The sequence below is a fragment of the Ursus americanus genome, chromosome 14, assembly GCF_024610735.1.
Source record: "Ursus americanus isolate L20-20 chromosome 14, mUrsAme1.1.p, whole genome shotgun sequence".
In the NCBI taxonomy this organism is placed as follows: domain Eukaryota; kingdom Metazoa; phylum Chordata; class Mammalia; order Carnivora; family Ursidae; genus Ursus; species Ursus americanus.
Window position 1 is genome coordinate 25051248 of NC_142140.1, and position 22999 is coordinate 25074246.

Sequence of the window (22999 nt, forward strand, 5' to 3'; positions counted from 1 at the left end):
TTTTTTTTTAATATTTTATTTATTTATTCGACAGAGATAGAGACAGCCAGCGAGAGAGGGAACACAGCAGGGGAGTGGGAGAGGAAGAAGCAGGCTCATAGCAGAAGAGCCTGATGTGGGGCTCGATCCCGTAACGCCGGGATCACGCCCTGAGCCGAAGGCAGACGCTTAACCGCTGTGCCACCCAGGCGCCCCGAGGTTACTGTTTTTCTGATTTTTTTTTTCTGACTTATTGTTCGAAATTCAGGGAGGTATTTCTCATAGTCTTCCACTAAGTTATTAAGAAATGTAAATGGGACAGGTGCCTGGGGGAGCTCAGTCACTTAAGTGTCAGACTTGGTTCATGATCTTGGGGGTCCTGGGATTAGAGCCCCATGTGTGGCTCCCTGTTCAGTGGGGAGTCTGCTTCCTCTCTCCCTCTCCTCGCCCCCTTGTGTACTCTCTCTCTCTCTGAAATAAATAAATAAATCTAAAAAAAAAAAAGAAATGTGAATGGGTTAGTTTGAATTATTCAAAATTTTATGTTTTATTGACAGTGTATTACTAGGAAAATGGGTAGTAAAAGATACTTTAATGCCAATGTGAGTTTATTAACCCTTCACACGTTTTTGTTCATTCTTCTAGTAATGAACTAGAACTGTAATAAAACAATGAACTTGTTTTATTACAAGTTAGGAATTAATCAGTCTTACAGTTTTGTTTCAGAGGTTTTTGTAGTCATTAAAAAAAATAATGTGCCTAATTTTTTATTATTACAAAAGTGATAGAAGTTGATAGACAAAACTACAATTATCTCGTATTTTACTACTCAGTAAAGATCAGTGTGAACATTTTGTTTCAGCATTTAAGAAAGCATGCTCCTTATTATTATCCTAGCAAGATATTCCTCAGAAGAATTCTGGGTGAACAGTTTTTGAAAATGCTGCGTATGTTCTAGAAAGCCTAAATACTCATTCGCTAGCATCCGACCAGGGGCCTTCTAGCCCTGTCTCTCTTCCCCATTTAAGCCTTTATTAAGGTACCAGCAAACTGGTATTCCTGGAGTTGACTTTGAGAAATGCTGGTGTGGCAATACATTGCTTTTCAGTGTTTTTAAATCGATGTGTAATGAGCATCCATGAACGTGGGTTCGTTTACTTTTAAACAAAAATGGTTTATTCCTTAGGTCCTGGGTTCCAGCTTGCTTTTTTGTTTTATAATGCATGACCATCTTTCCTGTCAGTATATAAACTTCTACAGCATAGTTTTTATCGTTATGTAGGACTTCATTCTGTGGATTATTTCATATGTTATTCAAACAATCCTGTATTGTTGAACATCAGGGTTTTCCAAAACGTCTGTGAACAACTTTGTAGCACAAATCTTTTTTTTTTTTTAAAGATTTTATTTATTTATTTGACAGAGATAGAGACAGCCAGCGAGAGAGGGAACACAAGCAGGGGGAGTGGGAGAGGAAGAAGCAGGCTCATAGCAGAGGAGCCTGATGTGGGGCTCGATCCCATAGCGCCGGGATCACGCCCTGAGCCGAGGGCAGACGCTTAACCGCTGTGCCACCCAGGCGCCCCTGTAGCACAAATCTTAATTACTTCCTTAGTTCCAGCAACTGTGATTGACCTGTTATCTTACATGTGTGCTGGCATTGATAGTATGTTGCTGTTTCATCATTAAAGTTACCCTTCTCAATTTCGTATTTTTAAGTCCTAGCTCATCGGTAACTTTTGTGATTGATATCTGGCTCACCCACTTGTTAGATTATTCACAACAGCGTTTTATATACTTGCTTAAACAAGATGAAATTCAGAGAGGTGATATTCCAATACTTGCTATGGAGTGACTTTTTTTTTCTTTTTTCTTTTTTTAAAGATTATTTATTTATTTATTTACTTGACAGAGATAGAGACAGCCAGCGAGAGAGGGAGCACAAGCAGGGGGAGTGGGAGAGGAAGAAGCAGGCTCATAGCGGAGGAGCCTGATATGGGGCTCGATCCCATAACGCCGGGATCACGCCCTGAGCTGAAGGCAGACGCTTAACTGCTGTGCCACCCAGGCGCCCCTATGGAGTGACTTTTGAATTATATTCCCCTTCATCATAAAGGCAATAGAATGTTGCCTATTCTGTGAATTCCAGGGCCATAGTCACAAAAATGAAGAGTCCACCAGTGTTTTTTTTTGACCCATAGTGTTACTCCTCTGCATCACATATGTTTAAAGGTTGTTTGGCGTTAAGTTTAGAATTTGCTGGAAGTCACTAATGGTATGCAAGAGTAGTTATCACTATGGCTCATTGGGTAGCTGAATAGCTAAGAGGACAGAAAATTAGGACCCTGGGCTGAAAATAATGAGTGTATATTGCCAAGCCCAGAAGAGGAAGGTCTGTGCTGATTCCCAGCCTGCAGCACCCACTGGACCGCTAAAAACACAGCAACGAAAGAGAGTTCTTGCCTTTTTAAATTGATGGATCTTTCTCCTCTGCTTTCACACATTTTCCAATACATATTCGATGATTGTGGCCATAGCTAACTGAGCCCTCTAACTCTGACCTAGGGATAGGTTAATCACTGGCTCCATCTATCAGGCGTTGTATTATCTAGGTCAGCTGAAAGACCCCTCCGGGTACGTGTGGTGGTTCCCAGTCTTTTAGAGTCTGTATCTCAAAAAATTTCAGACACTTAGTATTAGTTAATATTACTTGTACTTTCAGGATCTGTTAGTTTTGGAAAACAGCTGTGAAATCTGGTAATGCCTTGTCTATGTCACACTTGCGCAAGTGTGTACGTATGTGTGTGTGTATGCATGCATGTGTATGTATGTGTGTCTAATACTTACCTTTTAATTACATTTTTTTTAGTATACAAATAATTCTTGGTGTACAAATAGAATCCCACACCCTTTGAAATAATGGTATCCCATCAGATTTTGTGACCTTCAGTTTATGGGAGCTTTCGATCGGAATATCTTGAGCATCTTGGACAATTTTTATGCCTTCTTGTTTCTTTTAGATGGGCTGATTAAAGGCTTTTAGTTCTTTATAATCAGTATTTAATTTTTGAGGGTTTTTTTAATCATCAAGAATATTGTTTTAGCATTTTAAAATGTATTATCTGCGTGTGTGTGTATATGCATTTAAGACTTGTGAATCAGTGTTCTGGTTTGTTGTTTCTAAAACTGATTTCATAAGCTGCATTTTTCTATTTACTATTCGAATAATTTTATTTTCTTCACTTCTGTCCATAGTAACTCATGATGTACACCCATTTTTTTTTTCTTCTCAACTTAGCCTCATAAAAGTTCATTTGGATCTTGAGGGTTATAATGGGTCTCTTGAATACTTTCATTGCCTGCATTAGACATTTACTTAGTTCCTGCTGTATGCTCCACACTTGCCTTTGATCTGGAGATCAAAGATAGAGTTTTTCCTTTCTCCACCTCTGTTCAAATACCTGGGGCTTTTGTAAAATTGTTGAGATGGCTTCTAGATGCTTAATATGCCTCTTTAGATGATAAGTTCCATGAAGGTGAGGAGCCCTTTTTTTTCTAAGGAAGCTTCAAATTGACTATTTTACACACAGTTATGTGGCTTTTCTTTTACCACGAGGTTGGGTAGTGGGAATTGTTTTTACAGTAACGAGAATGTGATTTCTCTAATTAACTGGGTACCTTTTATAAAAGTTGGGTGTTGCTGATCTAAAGCAGTGCTGGTTTGATGGCATGTTCTTCCTGCAGTACGAGATGCTCTACGGAACTCTTCGTGGCCTGGATGATGTAGTCCGATATTGGCGCTGTATCATACAGGCTCTGCTGTATGCCGACTTCCAGTGTATGGACGTCGATGTGGGATGTGCATCGTCCTTCCGTGTAGTATAGCTCTGCGGTTCTTAGGTAGCAAGAACTACTTTGCAGTGAATGATACATCCCTGCCCAGGTGTGCTGACAGGCGACCCAACACATTCTCAGGAGGTCTTGGGAGCCTTCAGACATCGATTGAGGCTCAAAGAAGAACTGCCTGAACACCCAGTTGGACATTACCGGGCCTCAGATGCCCAGTGGTGGCTTGTGATGATGAGTTTATGAATGTCCGAACCAGACCTAGGGTGTTTATTTTTCTATTTAATGTTTCATTAATTTTCTCTTTCTTTCTTTCTTTCTTTCTTTCTTTCTTTCTTTCTTTCTTTCTTTCTTTCTTTCTTTCTTTCTTTCTTTTTCTGTTTCCTGCTTCTGAGAGCAATTGTGTTATCCTTTAAAGGCAAGGAAGTTAAAGAAATAGATTTAAGGTTTGTGGTGTGCTGTCATTTTTTATATGTAGCAGAGGTGACACTTTTATGAATTTACTTCCTTGAATTCAGAAGGCCGCCATTTTATTCGTGGATGGCTATTCCATTGCCTTCTCCTGCCTTTGCCTTTTTCTGTTCCAGTGTAAGTTATAGTGTTGTAATATATGCTTTATTTTTGTAGTTTTTTCCCTCTCTTTTTGGATTTTATTTATTTATTTGAGTGAGAGAGAGAGAGTGTGTGTGTGTGTGTGTGTGTGTGTGCGCGCACGCACACGTGCAGGTGGGTGTAGGGTGGGGGTGTTGCGGCAGAGGGAGAAGAACAAGCAGACTCCCCGCTGAGCGTGGAGCCCACTGGGGGCTCCATCCCATGACCCTGAGATGACCTGAGCCAAAATCAAGAGTTGGGAAGAAAATTACATTTTCTTTGTGATCTTCCTCTGTCCCTAACCCCCAATTCCTATCCTCCAGAGATAGCCAATCCGAGATATATTTTTTCCATCTTTCTACCTATATAAAATATGCATATGATCTTCGGAATTTTTTTTTTTTTAAGATTTTATTTATTTATTTGACAGAGATAGAGACAGCCAGCGTGAGAGGGAACACAAGCAGGGGGAGTGGGAGAGGAAGAAGCAGGCTTCCAACGGAGGAGCCTGATGTTGGGCTCGATCCCAGAACTCCGGGATCACGCCCTGAGCCGAAGGCAGACACTTAACGACTGAGCCACCCAGGCGCCCCAATCTTCGGAATTTTTTTTACCTAGATGGCAGATGTGTTTATTTTACTTCTGTCTGAAAATCTAAAATCTTGCATCCAAATCAGACTCTCCTTTATCAACATTTTATTGTAACTACCCCTAGTACTTTATGTGTTTACACAGAAGCCCTGGACGTTAACCAGGTACTCTGTTTTCTTAAATGTTTCAGAAGTGACAAGTGACATATTCCCATTCTGAAACGGTTTTGGAGGAAGAGGTGCAGAAGATCAGGTTGGAGAAATTAAATAGCTGCCTAGTTCAACTATATTCAAGTGTTCTGCGTATCAGCTAAAATACATTAGCAGATGCCACCAAATCACAGTGGCCTCCCTATCATACAGGTTCATTTCTGTCTCACATGACAATCCAGCCCTAGAATAGTCCAGGGCCAATGTGGGTTTGAGGGGATGGGTACTTGCGTTCCACCCTAATTATTCCGCCATTATGCCATTTTCCTTGGCATTCCTGTTAGTGGGAAAGGGACAAGGGGAGGGCAGGTCTGTTGTCTTCACTGACATGTCTTGGAAATTGCATACTCACTTCTGCTCACATCTCATTAGCCAGACCTTATTCCTATGGCCATAACCAGATGCAGTGCTGTAATCAGGGCCACCATATGCTCAGCTGAGAATTTGGAGGAAGGGGAGGATGCATTTTCGGAGGCAATTCAGTCTTTGCTGAAGAGTACGACTATCATTTTGCTTAAAAGGAAGCTTGAGACATAGACGCTTTTTTGAGACGAAGTGAAAATCCCATTGCTGTACCAAATCCAATTGGGAAAGAGTCGTTTTCCATTCAAATATTTTCCTTGATTCATGTAGTTTGATTGACAAAAAGTACGTTGTGTCGTGTGATTTTGCTAATAATGGGTCCCTTACATATGAATATTCTCTGCAGAACAGGTGTGAAGCAAGGCTTTATTTGGTAATGGAACTCCATAAAACAGGGAGATTGGACTATAATAGTTCCTTTCTCCATCTAAAGAAAGGTAGGCGCATTACAGTTCTAACCTTTTTGGAGGTACAGCACATTATCCTTGTTAAGTTATTTTTGCTTTAACTGATCTAACTCGTTTCCTATAGTTAGAAAATCTAAACAAAGCTATGATACCATACGCTTGATTTTTAAATAGCATTATACAGATGAATGTCTATGTATAAATGTTTACATACATACATCTGCAGATGCCACCTACAGTTGTATGAACGTTTGTCCCATAGATTTTAACTCATAATGAGCATGAATTTTTTCCCTCATGATCTAGATTTGATAAGGAATGATGTTTACAATGCATGTGAAATACCATTTTGTACCACTACCCCGATATTTGTGTTATGATTGAGTTACTTAGTTCTCTGGTTGAATACTTAGGTTGTGTCTGAACTTCTGCTTTTGTAAACAATGCTGTGATGAATATCTTTGTGTATATATCATGTTATCTATTTGAATATTTCCCGAGACAAGTGCTGTTGCCTGCAGAGTTGCTTGGTGTTGGGATTTATACTATTTTAAAGTTCTTGTTACACATCTTGTTAATACAAATTTCCTCATATTCTGGCCACCTCGGGAGTTTTGTCTTTTACTTACATATGTTTTTTTTTTTTTTTTTAAGATTTTATTTATTTATTTGACAGAGAGAGAGACAGCCAGCGAGAGAGGGAACACAAGCAGGGGGAGTGGGAGAGGAAGAAGCAGGCTCATAGCAGAGGAGCCTGATGTGGGGCTCCATCCCACAACACCGGGATCACGCCCTGAGCCGAAGGCAGACGCTTAACCGCTGTGCCACCCAGGCGCCCCTACTTACATATTTGTTAATTGGGTAGCAAGATTAGTTGTTTGATAGTTCAGTATTTTATTAGTCAGGGAATTGATTTAAGTTGTCTCACATTTTCTCCTTGTAAATTTTATCCCGGGGGCACCTGGGTGGCATAGTTGGTTGAGTACCCAGCTCTTGGGTTTGGCTCAGGTTGTGATCTCGAGGTCATGGGGTCGAGCCCTGTGTGGGGCTCTCTGCTCAGGGTGGAGTCTGCTTGAGTTTCTTTCTCCTTCTCTTTTTGCCCCTACCCCCGGGCTTGCTCTTTCTCAAATAAATAAATAAATCTTTACATTTTTTTTAAATTCTGAACTTTAGGTCTATGTCCTTTTGTATTTGAGGAAAGTACTTTTATTTATTGTTTACCCACTTTTTGTGTTCCTACGTGGTAGTGTAGACAAGTTCTCTATTTTCCCCACTCTATGTATAGGTATAATTTATTCATTCATGTTGGTAATGAGTTTGTGCCTAGATACCTCATATTCTCTATTTTGGGTCATTAGCTCCCTGTTGTATCTAAGGATAGGCAGCAGATGGCAGGGCCGTGGGGAGAGTTGGATGGTAGGCTTAACTTGGGTGTGTATTTTTTTCTGTTACATTGTGAAGTCACAATCGCATTAGTTGACCATCACCTTTAGAGCTCTTTAATATAGTGTTTGGTTGGTGTCGTTTCTCTGTCCTCCTCTTTTCATTCTTATTCTTTTCTCTATCTTACTTTTCTCCTAGAATTTCTCTCTCTCTCTCTTTCTCGCTGTCTCTCTGTCGTTTTCTCTCTCTTTGCCTGTTCAGGGCACAATTCTGTAAGAATTCTTTTCTTCTTCCTTTTTGGTAGACTGGGGAATTCAGACTGAAAAGCTTATTTCTTCCTGATGAACAGGAAATGTACTGGCCCCACCAGTTTATTTGGGGAGTCACATTTAACCAAGTGCCCTTCATGTGTGCACAAAACCCAACATCATCCCTTGTTCCTCTGGTGGTGGGTAGCCTTTTTTGTTGTGTCTGAGGGTGGGAGACAGGGAGAGGGTTAGAACAGTGGCAGTCCTGGAATGTAATTTGTCTCACGACTGGATTTTCTGACGCTAGCGTTGAAAGCAACAACTCTCAAAGAATATCTTTTGAAAAATGCGGATATTAGTAATTCAGTAATTGACACATTCCGCTTAAACTGGGTGGTCTTTCAGAAATAGAATCTTAGAGCAAATTGCCCGTTTCAGTGGAATTCCAAAATGAAGTCTTTGTTATAATTGTTGCAAAGAATTATTTATCTAACGTGTATTAAGTTCTTCCTTGCTATGACCCAACCCACTCGTAAAAGAGATACTCTCCATTCTAGACGTCCTCATTTCACAATTACTTGATTTTACTTCTTTTAGGCAAGAGGTTGCTAGTGCATCTTCTGCATGAGTGTGTTTTTCGAAACACTGTCTACAACTTGTTTAGGTAACACAAAATGCAAGTACAATAAAGATTGTGTAATGAAATACTTGAATCTTTTCTTTTAAATGGTTTTTGCAGACCTTTTGGCTCATTTTTAATATATGTGTTTTCACTGCGCTCTTCTCATGAGAGTCCACTTCTAGACCTGGACTTCAACCTTTTTCTTAGAAGTCGAACCTCTAAGGGACTGGGATGGTACAGAAATTGGGAAGAGAAACAGTTGTGTAATTTGCTGGTGTGGGCTACCGGATTGCTTGTGAGATATGCACGTGTGCGTTTTCTGCCTGGAGGGGCTCAGCACACATTTTTTTCTTCTCGTTTTCTCTTTCTTTCTTTCCCTTCCTTCTTTTCCTTTTCCTCCCATTCCCTGATTTTCTCAAGTGGGGAAAATCTCTCCATCTTTTTTTTTTTTTTTAAATTGAGGACAATTGTCTTACAATATTCTATTAGTTTCAGGTGTATATCATAGAGATTTGATATTTTTCTACATTACATGATGATCCTCATAAATGTCTAGTCACCGTCTGTCACCATACAAAGTTATATAGTATTATTGGCTACATTCCCCGTGTTCTACATTATGTCCCCATGACTTATTTATTTTATTTTATTTTATTTTATTTTACTTTATTTTATAACTGTGTTTCTTAATCTTCTTTACCATTTTTGCCCACCCCAAACCCCTCCCCTCTGTTCCGTATTATTTATGAGTTTTGCTTTGTTTGTCGTTCTTAGATTCCACATGTAAGTGAAATCATATGGCATTTGCCTTTCTCCGTCGGACATATTTCACATAGCATAATACCCTCTGGGTCCATTGATGTGGTCACAAATGGCAAGAGTTCATTCCTTTGTATGGCTGAGTAAGACTCTATTGTATATGTATGTATATATACACACACATCCCACATTTTCTTTATCCGTTCATCTGTTGTTGGACTTAGGTTGCTTCCATATCTTGGCTATTGTAAATAACATTGCACTGAGCTAATAAACAAATGGGATTACATCAAACTAGAAAGTTTTTGCGTGCTGAAGGAAACCATCAACAGAACAAAAAGGCAACCTACGTAGTGGGAGAAGATATTTGCAAATCTTATATCCAATAAGGGGTTAATATCCAAAAAATATAAATAACTTACACAGCTTAATATCTTTCAGTCTTAATGGCTTGGTCAACCAAGTTTCTGTGTCTAGCAATAGGAGAACACGTAATTTAAGCCCATCAGACACACTCTTCCTGAAGTTGAATGTGGAACCGAGTGATGTCAAAACTGTTCACTCGGAGGTAAGAAAAGACTGGTAGCTCTTGGTGCCTTGACCTTTAGAGTTACTTTGGTTCCTGTCCTTTCTAAGTCTGTTTCTTCAGCTTTTTCTTTTATTTTGTGGTCACATTATAAACTTCTTTTTCTTTTTTTTTGGTTAAGTTAGCTAGAGTTGGTTGCTGTTGCTAACAAAACCTATCTGAAATGTACACGTCGGGATGGTTTAAGGGAAGCTTGTATAGCAGCCATCGGGCTTCCCAAGGTTATTTACCCAAGTGCCAGGAGCAAACGCACATTAATTCACCTCACAGAGAATGACGCACAAATTAGAATGATCCTCTATGGATTTATTAAAAAACAACAGTAAATCTCAACCATCAGGATAGAATGCTTATTGTAGCATTTGAATGCATTCATTTTTTGTTGGCAAGGCAAGGTAGGAAGTGATGATTTTCTCCAACGGAAAATTGCTTGGTGATTGGGGTGAGTTAGTTGTATGATCCATGATTGAAACATGATCTCCTCTTGACAGTGCCTGGATGGTACTGCTAAGCTCTGGCACTTTCCTTTGCTTAGTTTCCAGAGGCCCTCGTGACTTTTGACCACTGTCTATGTAGGTGAGGAAAAGAATTTTCCTCCGTCACCTAGCTGACTTGTTAGAAAAAGTACCCAGGTGAATTCAGACATCAGGAGCTGAAGCCCTCCACCATAAATTTGAGAACACCTTCTCCTGTATACCTAGACTTCTTAAGGCTAGGTACAGTCATTTAATGAGTTTTACTACAAATGTAAAACGAGTTTATTACATGCCGAATCTATCTTCCTAGAATCACAACCAGACCACCTGGATTAGATTTTCGGTGCTTCTGAATTCTTCAGTACACATTAGAGACAATGTCATGTTCATATTGTTAAAGGGCTTTTCACAACCGTTGGCCAAGAAGAACAGCTTTATTCCCTGCCTCCTTCCTCTACTTCCGTGTTCTTGGAGGAAGCCTTTTAATAGAACACTTTTGATTGTATGTTGGTCAGAGGAGCCAGCTTTCCCAAAAGATAGCTAGACTTGATTTCCCCACATGATTTACATTATGTGTCTGAAACTGGTAAGTTTTAGGAAAGGTTGATACTACTCATGTTTATTTTCTTTGCTATTACCTTCCCTTTCTTCTCGATGTCTTTACTGGGTTTAACTTATTTTAGTATTCTCCTTATAAGTAGCTTTGTTAATAGAACTTTCTGATTTTAGTATCCTCCTTTTAAGTAGTTTTGTTAATAGGATCAAAATAATTTTCCCAAGAAACTACTTTGATTATAGTATTCTCATGCTCAATAATATAGAAGGACTACCTTTTTCTATGGAGGGCCATTATAGGATAGTGGTCAAGAGCACAGGCTCTGGGCCTTGACTGCCAGGGTTGACCAGATGTTCCTTCAGGTAAATGATAAAATGGGAGATAATAATAGTACTCATATGGGTATTGGGAGAATTCAATGAGTTAATGCATGTTGGGGGGTTTTGAATATTCTTCTTTGTCTTGACAATGGTTCCTGGCACAGTGAGATGTATGCATATGATGGGTACTGAATCAACAGTCATAGGTTCTCAAGGTAGCTTACCTTGTTTTCATTTCTAAGGTTAAATTAATTACCACTTGTTGAACATCTGGGATGAGCCATGTGCTGTGCTAAGTTTTGTTAATATATCATGAAATTGTCTGCAACAGTTGTCAGCTAAGGCAGTCTTGAGCTCCATAATCTACATGGGGACGGTGTGTCTTGGAATGGTTAAGGCCCACAAATCATGCTACTTAGCTGGTAAGGTGGTGGAGGACAGATCCGAAGTGCAGTCTTCCATTTCCAGAGCATAGCTCTCTGCTTCCCCTGTTACCATTGTAGTCCGAAGTTCTGAAGCATGGGGTCATGGTCACTGGGCCAGTAGTGTGTTACTTTCAATTTTTCAATTGTTGCATGGCTTGAGAATTTGGCCATGTATTATTTTTCCAATTAATGTAAATGCTGTAGCAGAAATTCCATACTACTTAGAAAAAAAAAAAGACATGATCTCTTGGAATAAAATTCCCCTACATCAACAGATCGAGCAACTTTTGAGTACTCAAACAATTTTTTAAAAAAAAATTTTTATTTATTTATTTGACAGAGAGAGAGAGAGTAAGAGCACAAGCCAGGAGATGGAGGGAGAAGGAGAAGCAGGCTCCCTGCTCAGCAGGGAGCCAGATGCAGGGCTCAATCCCAGGACCCTGGGATCATGACCTGAGCCAAAGGCAGACGCTTGACCGACTGAGCCACCCAGGTGCCCCTTAAACAGTCTTTTTAATGAAGTATATTACTGAATCACTTTCAAGCAGATTCACTGGTACATCCTGGCAGATCTCATAAAATTCCAATGTCTTTACAAAACAGGGTCATTCTGGATAATCATTTTATAGACAGAGAAATGAAGACAGAAGGCTGTTTATCAACTTGCCAAAGGCCACGTGGTAAATGAGCAACAAAACCGGCATTAAAACCCAAGTTCCCTAAATCCTTCTGTGCAGTTTCTACCCTGAGATCATCTTGTCCTTTACGACAAGGGAGTGATTTAACATTTCTATGTATTGCTTCCTGGGAGACTGTTTGGAATGGTGTCTGGGAGGTACTGACACGTCTGCCAGGCAGCGCCAGGCCACTGTATGTGGAGCAGAGTGGTGAAGGAAACTAAAAATTGGTTTCTTTCACAACTATTAGACACCTACGGTGTGCTTGTTATTTGTAATCCTGACTTCAGGTTTGACATAAACCTGCTGTTCCTTAGTCCTGGGAGGATCCGCAGCTTTTCCGGCTCACATCCTCCTCAACCCACCTACCCGCGTCGTAGTCATAGTTTAGATCTCAGCACAAACCGTCTCCTGGGGGGAACAGTATGCATATTCAGTACTCTGATCCTTCCTCATTTGACTTCCGTCTTGTTCTTTAAAAATTTCCTCTAAAATCTCACTGCAGTTTCTTCTTTCCTCTTTTGGTCACCAAAAGGTCAAAGCTTGACTTTGAAGCTTTGCTGCTGACTCTACTGCCTCAAACATACCTTTCTTGGTGGAGTCATGGTCATCAAACTCTTTGGGTTGAATACATTCTGCTGCATACAAAACATTTGAAATGTTCCCAAATGTGCACGTCCATATGGAGAACCTCTTATGAGGGGTGTTGCCCTTAGTTCTTGCATACTGCAAGCATTTCTACCCACTTAAATACAGTACATTTTTCACCGCGTGATTCCATACCACCCATCAGTATTTGAATAATTCTTTGATGTGACTTTTCCCTTTTAAGAGTGAAGACTGCATTGGTATAAGTTCAGTTTTGTCTTTGTCATTGTTACATCCTCAGTGCACGAAGTAGAAGCTTAGTAGTAGGAGCTCACTGCTCTGGACTTCATAGAAAGGCGTTGCACGTGACCTTGAACGACTCTTTCTTCCCTAAACCTCTAGAATACTATGGATGCCACTTTGTCCTTGATCACTCATTCATATGAGAAATGTGCTTTTTTGTTGCTTCCTTTCTTTCTGGGAACCAGAGAAAATGCCAGTGAGGAATTGGGAAGATGTCATTGTCCTCTCTGTGGCCTGTTGACTGGGGACATGTTTTAGGGTATATCTGGCTTTAGTTTTGTAGATGAGGGGCACCCGGCTGGCTCAGTCAGTAGAACATACAACTCTTGATCTCAGGGTCATGAGTTCAAGCCCCACATTGGGCAATGGGTCTACTAAAAAAAATAAAATAGATGCGATACGTGTTCATATCATTGAGTGTGTAGTGCGACCACAAATGCTTGAGCTCTCATTGGATCATTCCAGGCATAGAAATCAGGGTTCATCAGGTTGGGCCAGGCCTACTTGATCTGGGTGAATACTGATGGTGAGCAACCATGTTTTTTTTTTTTTTTTAAAGATTTTATTTATTTATTCGACAGAGATAGAGACAGCCAGCGAGAGAGGGAACACAGCAGAGGGAGTAGGAGAGGAAGAAGCAGGCTCATAGCAGAGGAGCCTGACGTGGGGCTCGATCCCATAACGCCGGGATCACGGCCTGAGCCGAAGGCAGACGCTTAACCGCTGTGCCACCCAGGCGCCCCGAGCAACCATGTTTTTTACCCACTGATCTAGATGCAAGGCTTTGGTCTTCATCACTTCCTGCATGTGGGATTGGGAACCCTGGTTAACTTGTACCTGCTGAAAGGCCGCCGCCGTCATCGTCGTCGTCGTCGTCGTCTTCTCCTTCACCTCCTTTGCCTCCTTCGCCTCCCTCTCCTCCTCCTCCTTCTTCTCCTATCTTATTTGTTTATTTGACAGAGAGAGGTTGGGGGCGGGAGAGCATGAGCCAGAGGGAGAAGCAGACTCCCCACTGAGCAGGGAGCCTGATGTGAGGCTCGATCCCAGGACCCCGAGATCATGACCTGAGCTGAAGGCAGATGCTTAACCAACTGAGCCACCCAGGTGCCCCTGAAAGATCTTCTTGTACGTGAATTCCTAGGAGGGATGTCAAGTTGGAGGAAAAGTGGAAGCTGGGGTATGAAAAAATAGTAAGGCAGAAGCTGAGGCAAAACTGCACTTCTTTATAGGGTGTTAGTGGCTTGTCCAGATCCAAAGTCAGGTTGTGTTAATTATACTATGTTCTGAGAACAGTGAGTATGCCCAGTGTAATTTTGTGTTCTCATGAAATTCCCACTCTCTGCTTTTTCTCCATTGCTAAAATGTGAAGTTTGGTCATTAGATAATCTTTGGTATTGTTTAGAGTTATAAAATGCTATGAATTTTTTAAATGAAGATAGGAACATGGGTGAGTAAATAACAGAAAAAAAGGCAAGGAAGAAACATCTCCTTTTTGTTAAAATGTTATTAGCCATTCCCTCAAAAGAAGTTTGTAATAAATTTTAAAATTAAAATCTCAGCCTTAGCATTCACCTGTTTTTCTGGCCAACTGGAAGCTGCAGTCTTGAATTTATCTCTTCTCCACTCTTGGCCCTCAAGGAGTTGGCTTTGTGGGTGGAAAAGAGGAATGACAGTGATGAGCTTCCAGGTTGTTAAAAAAAAAAGTCACTGGTCAATTACCTTTTCTACTATGTGGATTCTTTTGTCTTCTCTAGGAAGGAAATGTTCAATATATACACAGTAAATTGCAGGGTTTGTGTGTGTTTCTGTGTGTGTATGATTTTAGTTTGATTTAAGTCCTCATTTAGGATGGCAGGCATCTGTTTGTGAAATAGTGGCAAATGTTTTTTTTCTTTGTTTATTCATGAAGTACTTACTGAATATGAACTTTGCGTTTAAGACTTGCAAATTGTGGGGATCCAAAGAGATACATTGATCTTTCTGTAGAGAAAAAGAGAAAGTAATGATAATCAGGCACCATTTACTGAGTCCTTAGTGTTTGCCCGTTAAGAGATTTAGATAAATGATTTATGCATTCAGCAAATATTTATTATCTGCCTATTTTGTGGCGGGCATTGTTCTAAATACTGAGCTGAGAGCTGTGAACAAGACTCAATCCTTGCTGTTATACAGGTAAGGGTGCAGATCAAGAACTAAAATCAGACCCAAAGTCATTTTATTTCCCAGAAAAATGTACAAGTTGAAAGTGGTGTGGCTTTGTGAAGATGTGTCCCTGGCCGAGAGGACTGTCTCAAACCTTTTTTTTCTATGTCTGGGAGGTTACAACTCTTTCTTTGATGTTACCCTCAGTGCAGTGACTTTGTTGTGATTTTCTCCAGCGGAGAAAAATCAAGGCCATTTCTCCCCTGTCTTGAAAGCTGCGATGTGTTAGCAAGGATCTGTGGTGGTCAACCATTCAGCTCCTCAAAAGGGAGGTGCGTGATGCTTATAGATGACACGGGCATTTGATATGCTGGCCAGTCCTTCCACTGAATCTGTCTTAAAGACCCTTGTTTTCGGAACGTTCAACAGTATTCCTTGTTAATAACTGTCCTGCCAACACACAGCTCTTTCTTTGCTACCACTTCCAAATTCCTGATGCTTTTGCCTCCTTGTGACATGGGGAGTCTCTCCTAACGGGGGAGGTGTGAGATGTTTAATATATACACCTTAGCCCACAGTGGCAAGCCCTAGGTCACTGACTACTTACTACTAGGGTGATAATAACAAGAAAAACAATCATTTCTACTGCTATTATTGTTACTACAATCTGGGTTTTTAAGGGAATTTTAATTTTTTCTTCCAAGATTTTTTTATTGCATAGACAAGCCAGTGGCTGGTCTCATATAGGAGCAATCCTTAGGAATGATAAGGGGAAGAGTTTAGGGGAGAGGATAGGCTGTAATAAGGGCTCTGGAATCCATTAGACCCAGTTCTGCCACTCACTAGCTGTGTAACTTTAGACAACTTTGTGATGTCTTCTAAGGCTGGTTTCATTATCTGGAAAATGGGAATAAGAGTGATAATAACAAGCATAAAATGGTGTTGACTCTTATATGTACTAGGTTTTACCCAGGTTATCTCCTTCCAACAGTTTAACTCCCCACTAAGCTGTAGGAATCATGGTTATTTCCAATTCACAGATGACTTTGAGGACTGAGTTGAGAACTTTGCCTGTAGACACACAGCCTGCATGGAGGCGAACTGGGATGGGGACACAGGCAGTCTGGTTGCCCAACGTTATTAGAACATGTGAAGCTTGGAGCCTGATGTCCCTTAGTGCATTGTAATATTTATTCAGACTGTGATAACATGATCACAAAGCTGGGTTTTACTTACTAAGGACACCTGCTTCTTCCCCAATGGAGGTAGGCGCCACTTCTCTCAGCAAAGAACCTTGACTCCTATCTTGAAATTCTGCCTGCTGCCTTTGGAGGTGGGTCTGCTGTTTCACAGTCTTTAAAGCAAATGCAGAGTGATTGCTTTGGGGGAGGTTAGCTTTGAGCCTGGAACTCCCCGTGAACTTAAATTGCTTCTATTCTTTCTGTGCTTCCATCTTAATTTCTGGCTTAACATCAACAAGTTGAGAAATGTTTCAGCGAGGTTTCAGCCAAAATCTCCAGTGCATTGATGAGCTGACTCACCCCCAATTAGGCTGTGGGTCTGCCTGGTGGGGATACTCTTGTTTACTTAGGAGCTTTTTTTTTTTTTTTTTTTCCTTTTTCTTTTTAAGGTGGATTGATGGCGTGGAAGCCATTCCAAAGCCAGATCTGTATAGACCTTGATCACTCCAGTGTCCAACTGGAGGAGCTCTGGCAACAGCAGCAGGTGAAAGCTGCCCAGATAAGGGGAATGATGAAGCTTGGAAGAGGAACCTAGCCAATGAAAACACATTCCCACCTCTTGCTCCTCCTTCCACCACCCACCTGTTACATAGATACATTGGAGGCAGGTTCTGGTCAGAGCTGGTCATTAAATCAATCCAGGCAGCCTTCTTTTGGGCTGTGATGAGGAGAAATACTCTGAGCTATTTGTAAACAGGCTGACAGCCTTGAAGCAAAGTGCAATATTTAAACTGTCACAAACGTCATATGCAATCATGGGAGGAAACCAATCCATTTTGTCTCTGGTCTGATTTGTCCTTTACTTGTATTTCTTCCTTTTAATCTTGGGGTATAATAAACACTTATTTGAAGACTGGAGAGAATGATTATTTTTTCTTTATTTTGGGCAGCTAAAGGATGGACCTACATTCTTGCATCCAAACTGTTGACATGAAGTCAGAAGGTTGTTCTGTTAGGTTAAAGATTTCATCCAGAGCCGGAGTGGCTTTGTGATGTACCAGGGTCCTGCTTTGGTATGGGCTGTTCTATTCTCACAAGTTACTAGGTTTTTTCCTGATGACCAGAAAGCATCTGAAGATTAGTTAACTGAAAAATCCAGGTGACTGTTTTGCTGGGAAAGTATTTCTCCACCTTACTCATTCCATGCCTGACAGTTAAGGCACTTTCTTCAAGGATGAGGCGTGCTCTCCAGCTCGATAGCAGCTGAGGTGGTCTCTGGGGAACCTGTCCCCATGGGTGGAAGTAGAGAAAAACACATTAAAATATCTGCAGGCTTTTGAAAGCTACTGATATGTACAGGGACACTGCCAGTGTTTCTGGCTCTGCCTTAATTACTAGTATTACTCATCCCAGGTAAGTATTGGTAGGAATTGAGCGGAAGATTCCATCTCTTTTGTGGAATGAAGGACCTCCTATCAGTGACTATGTAAAAAATGTCTTAATATGTAAAGGTGTTTTCTAAGACTTCTCCAAGAGCATTTTATATAAATTCCATGGGGGCCAAGGTCCCATAGGTGAGGTCACAGAATATGTTGATCATGGCTTGGATTTTGGACTTTGACCAACATTTGAATCCCAGCTCAAGCTTGGATAAGATTTTTTGTTTGGTTTTAATTTTTATTAAAGAGTCAAAAGCAATACATGTAGATAATTTTAAGAAGGTCAAAAAGTACTTTGATTTATAAAAAACATATGAGCTCCCACCATCACCTTCCCCACCCATTGACAGGACCCCTTAGAGGGAGCATATTAACTCTATAAGCTGTTTCTTCTCATACTTCCCTCCAGATTTAGAAGTCACATTTGTTTCTATTTCTTGCAGTTTCAAATGTGGGCATTATCTATCATTACCTATTCTTTTCCCTAGTAAGGACGTTGAGGATTTAATTTTCTCACTCCACTTAAAACTCATTTTCTTTCCTCCGTCTTTTTAATATCTAACACATCAGTGTCAGCATGTCAGCATTTTTGGATAAACATTCACAGCTGAGTCACATATTATACTATAATCGTCTCTGTGATACTAATGATACTAGGTTTTGCTTTTCCTGTTGCTTAATTTTTTTTTGTGCCCATCTCCAAGGTGTCTCCAAACTTCTCAGCAAAACTGAAAAATGCTCCCAACATAGCCAAGCCCCTCAGAGAGTCCATCAGTTCCTTTTTTGAAAAACAGTTCTTGGAGTCCTCTCTTGTTTTCCATCCTGCTCTAAGCCAGACTGGGTCCTTTCTATGGCCATTCCACAGTTGTCATCCTGGAATTTCCCTTCATAATATCCTTGAAAGGCAAAGTGTCCTGTCACTTCCCTGCTGTACTTCATCTGTGGAATGGGGATAGTATTATGCCCCTCAGGGGGTTCCTGGGGGAATCGAATGGGCTGGTATTGTAAGACAGTGGCATGAAGTATGAGTTCGATCAGTTTTACTTACTCTTGATCTTTTTCCTCTTATTCATCATGTTATAGTAGGATCACTAATCTGTAATGCATTTTTAAGAATCGAGAAATAATAGAGGTAGAGGAGAAGTGAGACATAACCCTTCATTTCACAAAGAGACCTGGAGGAGATGTGCCTTTCCCAAGGTCACTGGGCTGGTCAGATCAGAGAGGGAGAGGCAGCCCTAGGTCCTTGCCCCCACTCACTGAAGTCATCGTCTTCTTCTTCTTCTTCTTCTTCTTTTTTTTTTTTTTTAAATATTTTATTTATTTATTTGTCAGAGAGAGGGGCTCAAGGAGCGGGAGCGGCAGGCTGAGAGAGAAGCAGCCTCCCTGCTGACCAAGGAGCCCGATGTGGGGCTCGATCCCAGAACCCTGGGATCATGACCTGATCTGAAGGCAGATGCTTAACTGACTGAGCCACCCAGGCGCCCCTGAAGTCATCATCTTCTGCTCATACCACCTCAGTAGCCTGTAGGGATTTTTATTTTGTTTTTTTTTTTAAAGATTTTATTTATTTATTTGACAGAGATAGAGACAGCCAGCGAGAGAGGGAACACAAGCAGGGGGAGTGGGAGAGGCAGAAGCAGGCTCCTAGTGGAGGAGCCTGATGTGGGGCTCGATCCCATAACGCCGGGATCACGCCCTGAGCCGAAGGCAGACGTTTAACCGCTGTGCCACCCAGGCGCCCCTTTATTTTGTTTTTTATTATTTAATGTCATAGCCATTTCTTCTCCCCTTTCCTCATTTCTTTCTTTTGAAAACATATGTAACAGCTCTGTGGAGATATAACTCAAATATCATACCGTTTACCCACCGAAAGTTTATAGTTCATTGTTCTCCTATACGCACAGAACTGTGTAACCAGCAGCCAAGTCTCACTTAACATTTTCATCATCTGACAGATAAAAGCTGTACCTGTTCATGAGGACTCGTCTCCACCTCAGCCCTAGGCAGCGACAAACCAGCTGTCTCTATAGATCTGTTTGTTCTGGATATTGCGTGCAAGTGGAATCTGCGGTCTGAGGTCCTCGGTGGAGAGCTTCGTGACTCCGCGTGATGTTTATGAGAATCACTCGTCTTGTGGCGTGTGTCAGTGCTTCATTCTTTTCGATGGCTAAACAACATCCCACAATATAGGTCGACATTTTGTTTATCCATTCATCAGTTGGTGGACATTTTGGTTGTTTTCCACTTTGGAGCTTTTATGAATACTGTTGCTATGAATATTTATGTATAAGTTTCTGTGTGGACATATGTTTTCATTTTTTTTTTTTTTTTTGGTGGGCAGAATCTACCGGGGAGCGGAATTGCTGGTTCCTATGGGAACTCTATGTTTAACTTTTGGAGGAATTGCCAGGCTGCTTTCCAAAGGAGCCGCACTATTTTACATTCTCACCAGCGGGGTATGAAGGATCCAATTTTTTCACATCACCGTTAACATGTATTACTATGTCAAGTGTATGAAGTGGGATCTCACTGTGGCTTTGGTTTGCATTTCCCTGGGAGTTAAGGATCTTGAGCGTCTTCTGGGCATATTGGGCCATTTGTGTATCTTCTTTGGAGAAATATCTATTCAGATGCTTTCCCCATTTTTAAATTGTGTTATTTCTATGATTGAGTTGTAACAGTTCTTGGTGTGCTATGGATACAGGTCCCTTATTGGTTTTTTAACTTGCAAATATTTTGTCCCATTCTGCGGAGGCATATTTTAACTTTTGTGATGGTTTCGTTCACATTGCAAAAGCTTTCTGTGACTTTGGTTTGGTATTCGTGCTTGAGGTTCACACTTAAGAAGACTTTGCCCAGCACACAGCCATGAAGATTTACTCCTCCAAGAGTTTTCAGGTTTTTTTTTTTTTTTTTAAGACTTTATTCATTTGACAGAGCCAGCGAGAGAGCACAAGCAGGGGCGGGAGCAGCAGAAGGAGAGGGAGAAGCAGGCTCTTGGCTGAGCAGGGAGCCCGATGCGGGGCTCAATCCCAGAACCCTAGGATCATGACCTGAGCTAAAGGCAGACACTTAACTGACTGAGCCAACCAGGTATCCCAGGTTTTACACATTTTAAAAAAAGTTTGATTTATTTAAGTAATCTCTACCCCCAGTGTGGGGCTCACACTCACAACCCTGAGATCAAGAGGGGCACGCTGTTCTAACTGAGCCAGCCAGGCACCCCCAAGAGTTTTACAGTTTCAAGTCTTATATTTACATCTATGATACATTCTGAGTTAACTTTTGTGTTTAGTGTCAGGAAAGGTTCCAACTTCGTCCTTTCTGCATGTAGATATGAAAGTGTCCCAGCACCATTTATTGAAAAGACTGTTCTTTTCCCATTTAATTGTCTTGGCACCCTTGTCGAAAATGAAATCTAGAGGGGTTTTGACATACTGTCATGCTGTCCTTATCTCCTACAAAATGTGGGTGACTGATGTAATACTGTGCCCGGTAATCAAATGAATGGTTCCAACAACCCCCTTTGTCTGAAACCTTTGTTGTCAGAGGGAATCAACATCTTGGAAGAAATGCATTCCAGGTCAGATAAGGGGACGATCAAGAACCGGAATATCATCATATACCAACTCAAACCCATCGGATGTGCCAGGAAATGTGAAATCGGAATTAATTTTGAGGGCTACCAAAAGAACATGCTTTAGAATAAGCACAAACAAGCCAGCTGTGAATGAGCTGTTTCAGTTTTTGCTGCAGATCTCTGCAGGCCTGAAAGCTCGCTTTGGGGCCAAGAGATGCGGAGAGCAGCAGATGAATTTGGCTGTGACCCCGTTGGATGTGCCCTGATCTACACCATTCCCATTTCCACAAACAAGGTTGTCTCAGGTCTCAGCTAAGAGACAAGGCAGCACTTTTCCTTGAATAGCACCAAAGCCCGCCATCTTGGCTACTGCCCCAGAACCCTGGAGACCTCTGCAGTGAAAGAAGTTTATTTTTATTACCTTTTGTTCTTGTTGGTTTTTTTTTTTTTTGAGCAATAGAATACATAAAATACATAAAGTGCACTAATATTAAATACAGCTTTGTGACATTTTAACCTATATATTCTTGAGTAGCTGTCACCCACATCGAGATCTAGAAGCAGCCCCCCAGGTTCCCTTGTGCGTCTTCCCACTCAGTGCTCTCTTTTTCTGAAGAGGTCTCTGCTGTGCTGCCTTCTATTACTGTACTTTTTTTTTTTTTTGCCTGCTCTTGAATTTCAAATAAGCAAAAATCGTAGTATATACTCTTCTTGGACTGGTTTAACTTGTTCAATATAATATTTGTGAGATATATCCGTTTTGTTGTGTGTCTCAGTAGTCATTCTTTATTGCTTGTGTAATATTCCATATTGTATGCATATACCATACCAGATTTGTTCATTCTTCTATTCAGAGGCATCTGAATTCGTCGTTTGGGGTTATTTTCAATAAAAATTCTGTATTTATTCTCGGGGGCACCTTGGTAGACACAGACACTCATTTCTTTTGTGTATTTACACAGGCGTGGAAGAACTGGGTTGGATGGTAGGTATGCATTTGGCTTTGGAAGACACAGCCACATGGGGTCTGATGGTTGATCCTCTTCTCTCTGTTTTACATCTCATGCCGGAGCTCTTTGGCTCAGAGTGTGTGTTTGTGTCCTCAGGAGTGCGTACGTCAGGAACGGAACCAGAGAGAGGAAGAGAAATTGATGGAGGCCTAAAGGAATAGAGGTGTGGGGCAAAACAGATTAAAGCAAGATAGTGAAGGAGGTGGGCTGAGCTGGAGAGAGTGTAATTATGAGTTGGGAACATGAGTTTTCAATCTGGTTCAAACCCTGGCTCTGCCATTTATTTACTAGCTATTCGCTTTGGGAAATTTACTTCAGTCCTGAGGCATGTTTTTCTCATCTGTAAAATGGGACTAATAACATAAGCACTTGGATCACTGGGTGATTGTGAGCGGTATAGGAAGCATTGCCTAAAAAACCCCAAGTTTTATCAAGAGCTTCCTATGCACTAATCACTGTGTCAGTGGAATTAGCCTCATCTCCAGGGCAAGGCTTGGAGTTTCTTTCCCAGCATTCACTAGGAAGTTTGGCATCGCGGACGGTGCTCAGTAGCAGTGTCGGTGAAGCCCAGTGGAAGGAATGTGGCAGCCCTTGATTGCTACAGAGGTTTTCTCTATCACTTGGGCAGTCCTCCCCCTTCACTTGCACTGAAACTGAAGGATCCATGGAGGTCCAGGCCTGCTTCTTTAGTATTGAATTGACCTTGGGTCCTGGG

At 41.1% G+C, this 22999-nt stretch overlaps 1 protein-coding gene and 1 long non-coding RNA gene across 13 annotated transcripts in view; both read left to right on the forward strand.

The window, feature by feature from the left end:
- Nucleotides 1–21723, forward strand: part of LOC148108925 (uncharacterized) — a 32296-nt gene extending 10573 nt beyond the window's left edge. Inside the window, exon 2 of the long non-coding RNA XR_015726642.1 lies at nucleotides 199–21723. This is a non-coding gene — a long non-coding RNA (uncharacterized LOC148108925). The remainder of the gene's footprint in view (nucleotides 1–198) is intronic.
- MAGI1 (membrane associated guanylate kinase, WW and PDZ domain containing 1) overlaps nucleotides 1–22999 on the forward strand; it is a 608349-nt gene that overhangs the window by 127922 nt on the left and 457428 nt on the right. The gene's annotated exons all lie outside the window — the stretch shown is intronic.